We start from the raw sequence: 7590 nt of genomic DNA, 5'->3' as shown, positions 1-7590 counted from the left end.
GGGAGTGGGTGGGCAGGGGAGCAGGGTGGGGGATGGTATAGGGGACATTCTGGATAACATTTGAAATGTAAATGAAGAAAATATCTGATAAAATAAGTTATAATTAATTAATTAATTAAAAAAAAAAAAGACTCTTCAACCATGGAGTTTTGACCAGGTTTACAGTACTAAGCATGAACTGTCATCTATCAAGCAGGCCTCAAATCCAGTCTAAAAGTGGTTGATTACCCAATAACAGTTGTTCCACTAATGCACTGTTGGACAGTTATAATTTGTAGGATGCACAGCTGGTTAATAAGACTGTGGAGCAGTGGACTGTGCCACCACACAGAAAACTTGGTCAGGTCAAGTGGATTCTGAAACCCTGTACTCTCTTATCTGAGAATGGTTGGCATTTCATCTACTCCCAACCAGGTTCCTGTCCTAGAACACAATACCCCATGGAGAGGACTGTGGCAATCAGTTACATAGGGGCAAACTCTGAAGCCCCTCCATTTGCAGATAAAGCATCCCTAACATCTCAAACCAAGACAATAGAAACCATCTGCTTTTAGACCCCTACCCACCCCAAAATGTATATAAGACCCTATCAACAACGAATAAGACACAGGAGTTATTTCATCAAAGGCCATCTGAGAGCATCTGTCTTATAGAGCTGTAATACCTTGGGGAGGGGAATTCTCTCCTGAAGCTTTTGCTGCTAGAAGCTTCTGGAGCCTCGTGTAGTCACTTCCCAATTGGTGGCTCTGACATTGGCTCCTAGCCACCTGCTGAGCCAATGTCAATGTCTTCTGCCAGTGTCAGCCATGCAGAAGAGGCCCAGCAGCCTGCCTTGATCTGACTTCCTATCCCCTTTGGAAAAGCACAACTCTTTGGCTGCTCCGGCCAAGCCAGAACCCCACAGATCAATGCAGATCGTAACAGGTACACAGACCAGCAAAGACCACTGCTGCTTCTCTTTCCCAATAGCCTACAGAGCATCTTCTGTTACTGAAACTTAGCTAGCAAGGAGGTAGCTTCTAACTCAATTCCTATTTGATATCTCTTTATCTTACATTAAAAGTGTATGGCATCTTTGACAATAGGACCTTGTCAACTAGTTCTAGTGAGCAGCTAAGAAGAATAACAAGAGTCCAGATTGTTATGGGAGCCTCTGGGGTTCCCCCGACCCACAGCACATAAGGAGGTACCTTATGTCTGTCCTTGGAATTAACGTTTAACAACTCATAGATTTTAGAAACTGTGTTGTCTTATCCTGTAGAATGTCTTCTTTATAACTTAAAAAAATTCTAATAGAAATCCTTCCACTCCTTTCCACTAAGTCCCATTGTTAGTTCTGGGCACACAGATCTTACTCCTAGTCTGATCTAATCTTACTCCAGTGGTTTTCTCATACATCAATAGCTGTGATTCTCTCTCCCTTGCCATCCCCTCTACCTACCCCACTTTCTGCTTAACTCTTTCGACTTACATTCTCCCCACTCTACTTTCATATCAAGTGTGTTTTACTAATTCCTTGTCTTTGGGGACCTCTTTTCTCTCTCTCCATCCAATGGATTCTTGCTATTTTTCCTGTTCTCCACAGGCACTTTGAATTCAACACACAATTCTAAGAATTTATGGATAAAATCTGCATACAAGAAACAATATGTGACATTGTCTTTCAGAGTCTGAGTTGATCCTTTCAAAAGCCATGGGGTATTAATAAAAACCACAGTTTCAAACATGGGAAACCTTCCTATACATTGCTGGTTGGGGAAGACACAGAAGGCCTCTCCCAAGAATATAGGCTGTTGATACTGTTCTTAGTTACACAGTGCTGTAGCAAAAATACAAATCTGCCAGTCAAAATGTGCCAAACAGGAGTAGCATGAATAGGGTGATCAACTACTTCCTGGCTGGCTTTGAGTCCCACATCACAGGAGGGAACTCAGGCCTAGCACTATAAATGTTGTTAGGAACCTATGGCTGGAGAGATCATAAGCCCTAAATGGGAACCTATGGTATTGTTTGGCTAATGGACATGCTGCCTGTCAATCTGTCTTCTAATTACCCAGTTGTGCTCAGATTAGTGTTGATTTCAACCTTCCTCAAAGACATTGATTATTGCTGTAGGCAGTGATTAATGCAGAGACTTACAATGGCCAAAGTGTCACATTCTTCAACTGAGGAGCTGCTCCTGCTCCAGTAAATAACCTCCCACCCCTGCTCAGGCAAGCATCCCTAATTAAACCCAATAAGTCACACAAACAAAAGCATGAAAGTAAGAGGGACACTCCTTGGGAAGAAGTCCTTTAGCAATAGAGGGAAGTAGGATGACAGAGAGAGAGAGAGAGAGAGAAATGTCTGAAATTTGCTTTATACACATATAAAACTCTGAAAGAATAAAGAAAAGAAAGAAATTATTAGTGCCTGCTGTGTTGTCGAGTGTCACCCTTGTAATCTCAGCACTTCAGAGGCTGAGGCAGGAGGATTGCTATGAGTCCAATGACAACTAGAGATACATAGTAAGATTTTGTCTCAATAAATAATAAATAAATAAATAAATTCTAAAGGAATTTTAGAAATGTTTTAGGAAATGTATTTCAGGAAATTTGTATTTCAAAAAAGATTCTGCTGCCCTTGGAGCCCACAGGGCAGGCCAGTCAAGGACAGGTAAACTAACTGCGGATATTCACCTCTCTCAGCTTCCTCCAAATCCAATCAAAGGCATGCACCACTACTGCCCAACAGACCATATATATAATATATTACAATATATAATAGTTGTTTATAATATATTATAATATATATAAAATTTCACCCAAACACAAAAGAATATACCTTTCTCTCAGCAACTAAGAGAACTTTCTCCAAAACTGATCACATAATTAGACACAAAACAAGTCTCAATAGATACAAGAAAATTGAAATAACTCCCTATACCCCATCTGACCATAGATTAAAGCTGGATATTAAAAACAACAGAGAGCTTACAAAGTCATGGAAACTGAAAAAAATGCTAATGAATGAAAAATGAGTCAAGAAAGAAATTAAAGACTTCCTAAAATTAAATGAAAATTAATGCAAAATATTCCCAAACTTACAGGACACAATGAAGGCTGTTCTAAAGTACAAGTTTTTGCACTAAGTGCCAAGAAAAAGAAAAAGGAGACATCTCATACCAGTCACTTAACAGCCACCTGAAAGCTTTAGAACAAAAAGTAATAAGCACGGCAAATAGGAGAAGATGGCGGGAAATAATCAAACTCAGGGTAGAAATCAATAAAATAGAAACAATAAGAAAAACATTACAAAGAATCAATGAAACAAAATGGTTGGTTCTTTGAGAAAATCAATAAGAATGGGAAATCCTTAGTCAAATTAACCAAATGGTGGAGAGAGGAGATCCAAATTAACAAAATCAGTCATAAGGGCAATGCCAATTAAAACTACTTTGATACTGCATCTTATCCTCATCAGAATGGCTAGCATCAATAAGACAGCTTATGCTGGCAAAGATGTGGACTAAGAGGATGTACTGGCTAGCTTTGTGTCAACTTGACACAGCTGGAGTTATCACAGAGAAAGGAGTTTTGGTTGGGGAAATGCCTCCATGAGATCCAGCTGTGGGGCATTTTCTCAATTAGTGATCAAGGGGGAGAGGCCCCTTGTGGGTGGTGCCATCTCTGGGCAGGTAGTCTTGGATTCTATAAAAGAGCAGGCTGAGCAAGCCAGGGAAAGGCAAGCCAGTAAAGAACATCCCTCCATGGCCTCTGCATCAGCTCCTGCTTTCTGACCTGCTTGAGTTCCAGTCCTGACTCTTCCTTCAGTAATGAATAGCAATGTGGAAGTGTAAGCTGAATAAACCCTTTCCCCCACAACTGCTTCTTGGTCATGATGTTTGTGCAGGAATAGAAACCCTAAGACAGAGCACCTCTCATCCATTGCTGGTGGGAGGGCAAACTTTTATAGTCACTATGGAAATCAATGTGGCAGTTCCTCCAGATGATGAAAATAGATCTACCTCAAGATCCACTGTTGGGCACACACCCAAATGTCATTTCATCCTACCACAGAAACCTTAGTTAAACCATATTCATTGCTTCTCTATCATAATGGTCAGAAATTGTAAACAACCTAGATGTCCCACAACCGAAGAACAAATAAAGAAAATGTGATATGTTTACAGAATGGAATATTACTCATATTTTTTTAAAAAAAAATAAAAGCATTAAATGAACAGGGAAGTGAATTGAAATAGAAAAGAAAATTATTCTGAGTGAGGTAACCAGGCCTGAAAGACAAATACGGGATTGTTCTCTTATATGTAGATATTAGGTGTTAAGTCAGGAATAACTAAGCTATAATCCACAGGATCACAAAGGTTAGGTATAGTAAGAGTAAGAGACTGGGGAGTGGGGCAGATGGATCTCTCTAGGAAAGGGAAATAGAATAGAGTTATGGATGGACTTCTAAGTAGGAGACTGGAACAGATCAAGCAGGGAAGGGAAGGGAAAAAAAGGGGATGGGGGAAGGGATACAGGAAGAGACAGCTAAAATGAAGAGGCATTTGAGGGTTAGTATAGAAACCGAATACAGTAGAAGCTTCATAAAATACTGACATATGTGAAGACAACCTAAATGAAATCACCAACTTATGGTGAGACTGAGCCCCAGCTGGCCACTCTTGTCAGCAAATAAAGCTTTCAGTACTGAAATTAGGTTCTATCTAATCAAGTTGTTGGCCGAAGGAGTCCATGCAAAACTTCAAACAACCCAGGCTACTGCCTAGACTGTAGGTTGCCCAGACGAAAAGCCCCATTGCTGAAGACAACATCAACACAGTCCATTGAACATGGAGCAGAGGAGCTGGTGCCTACATAGAGCCTTTACCGCTTTGTTCTAGTATCTTTGTTGGAGGACACACACCCATTCTTAACCCAGAAGCGATCGCTAATCGATAATCATTGAAAGTGAAAAGTTACTTTTCCCTAAAGGAGTCTCACTAGAGAAATAAACTGCTCTTAAGGATGCATGCCCAGCAGAAGAGGAACTTAACGTCATTTAAAGGATTTTGGCTCATAATGTATGTCAGGATTGTTATATGAAAAAATAATCTATTTTCAATAAAAAAGTTTTAAATTCTGCTAAGCAATAAACAAGTGGCGGTAATTGGATAAGTTGGCGTCCATTTCTCCTGGACTGTTTGTTAAAAGACCTAGAGGTTCTGCTACTTCTGTGTCTTCTTTTGTCTTTCTTTATTGGTGTTGCGTCCATGGTGTGTGTGTGTGTGTGTGTGTGTGTGTGTCTGTGTGTGTCTGTGTGTGTCTGTGTGTATATGTGTGTGTGTGTATGTGTGTGTGTGTCTGTGTATGTACCTATGTGCTGTATTGTGGAGGACAGAGGGAAGTGTGAGGGTGTAGTTCTTCTCTCCCTCTACCCTGTGGGCATTACATGGTGAGGATCACATGAAGGTAAATTAGAGTTTGCTGGAATGCACATCAGGCACTGAGTGAAAGAAAGGTAAACCCTGGGAGCACACGCCTGTAGTTCACAGTGCGTTCAAAGCCTGTTAGCTTTCTGTTAGCAGTTTTTATTCAGGCCCGAGCTAGAGTAATGGAAAGCTTATATTTTCTTCAGCTATCCATACTGGTGAATTGACTCATTAAAAATACGTTTGCCAGAGAAAAAGATGCATTGCAGTCCCCGGTCAGAGACACACTCATTCATTTTGCTGGCATTTGTGTGTGTATATCAGGCTGCGACTGATTATTTCCACAATCCTGTATTGTTGGGAACCTGTCCAGGGGTTACTAGTTAATACATTATCTTGAGTTATGTATGAATACAACTGCTCCTGGGCGTTTAAACAAAAATATATTTTTATTTTTACTTCATTAACTATAGACATTTAAGCTCTTTTGTGATAGTCCCTTAACTTGAATGGGCACCTAGCTACATGTGGATGGGAGAAGAGTGTCACTGTATAGCAGAAGGGGGTGACCCTTTGCAACAACAATGCTCTGCATAGTCCAAATGCTTATCTTTTACCATAAAGAAATGTAAAAGTGAACAGATACACACATGTATCTTGTTTTAAACATTGTATGATACATATGGATAATAAAAATCAAGAAATAGAAAGGATATGACTGCTCTTAGGTACGGCGGAGGAGAAGGTTTATTGTAGATAGAAGGGAGAGCACAGGCAGAGACATAGACATCCGGAAAGTTCAGAGTAAACTGAGCCAGGCCATGTGAGGAGACGCGGAGACGCGGGGGCAGGGAAAGGAGAAGAGCTACAGATCCGGGGGGGGGGGGCAGCTTGGTCCAGGAGACTCACATAGCCAAGGTGGTTGTCATGTAGGGGCAGAGGAGCTGTTGGAGGGAAAGCCATTAACATAACTTAGTTCCAAAAAGAGATATGTGCTCCTTAGCGTATTTTCTATAAAAAGTACAAATGTCCTTCCAGCGTTTGGTTTTTGTCTCCAAGATGCCCTTTCCTGGGGTTCTTGTCCAGTTGGGGAGCCGGTGAAAGTTGTCTCGTCCTGTGCGACCAAAGCAAACTGCGTCCCAGCAGCCTACGGAAAAATGGAGGCTTCTTGAGCACCCAGGAAGGTGCTCGGCTCCTCCACCTTCGTCACCAATTCTTCCTCAAGTTTGTGGAGAAAAGCTGAAAATAAGCATGCAGAAGCAACCCAGGCTGTGTGCACCCAGCTCCCAAGTGGCAAAAAGGCATCGGGGGATTCTTCAGGCTGTCTCCCCTAAAGATTCTAAAAAAAGAGAACCGATTCCTGAAGAAGCAGGAAGCAGAGAGAAAACCGCATCCTTTGCAACCTGATCACAGAGATGATGAAAATGAAGAGAACTTACTCATCTGAACAATATCTTCAGTTTACTTACATATTCTAGGATGTAAATTTGGGTAAATGAGTTGGTCCAATTGGCTTGTTGAATAGGCACTAAATTGGGGGGAAAAAAAAAGGCTAAAATTTAATCATTCAAGCCAGGCGGTGGTGGCGCACGCCTTTAATCCCAGAACTTGGGAGGCAGAGGCAGTCAGATTTCTGCGTTCGAGGCCAGCCTGATCTACAAAGTGAGTTCCAGGACAGCCAGGGCTATACAGAGAAACCCTGTCTCAAAAAACCAAAATAAATAAATAAATAAATAGTCATTCAAAAGAAGCCAGCTATAAAAGTGGAGAATCTTTATAACTTGTAAATTCGAATTGCATACTTGAATTTATGTCATCTGCTCCTTCTTTTACCTGTTAAGCTTCTTCCTAAAAGTAACATTACATGATGCTCTCATTACTAATCTACTGTCTTTGCTTAGATTTTTGTATTGATGTCATTCTATGGGCATTGATTATGGAAATGGTGCCACATTGTTATGGCATGTTTGCTTTAAAATTTTGACTTAATCTTTTTTACATTAAAAAATTCAATTTTTTTTTTTTAAAGATGCCTTTCCTGGATAAGTTGCGTTGTTTCCAGCTGGCGTTGTGCCTTGATGATACAGTAGGAAGGCTGCCCTCTAGGCTCTGCCCTGTTTCACTGGGAGGAGCTGATCTTGCTTAACACAGTCGGTTAGATCATAAATTAGTGT

General features: G+C 40.8%; 1 pseudogene; it reads left to right on the top strand.

Moving 5' to 3' along the window:
- Positions 1-6863, top strand: part of LOC110334305 — a 96483-nt pseudogene extending 89620 nt beyond the window's left edge.
- Positions 6864-7590: the final 727 nt, after the last annotated feature.

This window comes from Mus pahari, chromosome 16 (assembly GCF_900095145.1).
Source record: "Mus pahari chromosome 16, PAHARI_EIJ_v1.1, whole genome shotgun sequence".
Lineage (NCBI taxonomy): Eukaryota > Metazoa > Chordata > Mammalia > Rodentia > Muridae > Mus > Mus pahari.
The sequence above is the reverse complement of the archived record's forward strand: the minus strand, read 5'-3'. Positions and strand labels throughout refer to the sequence as shown.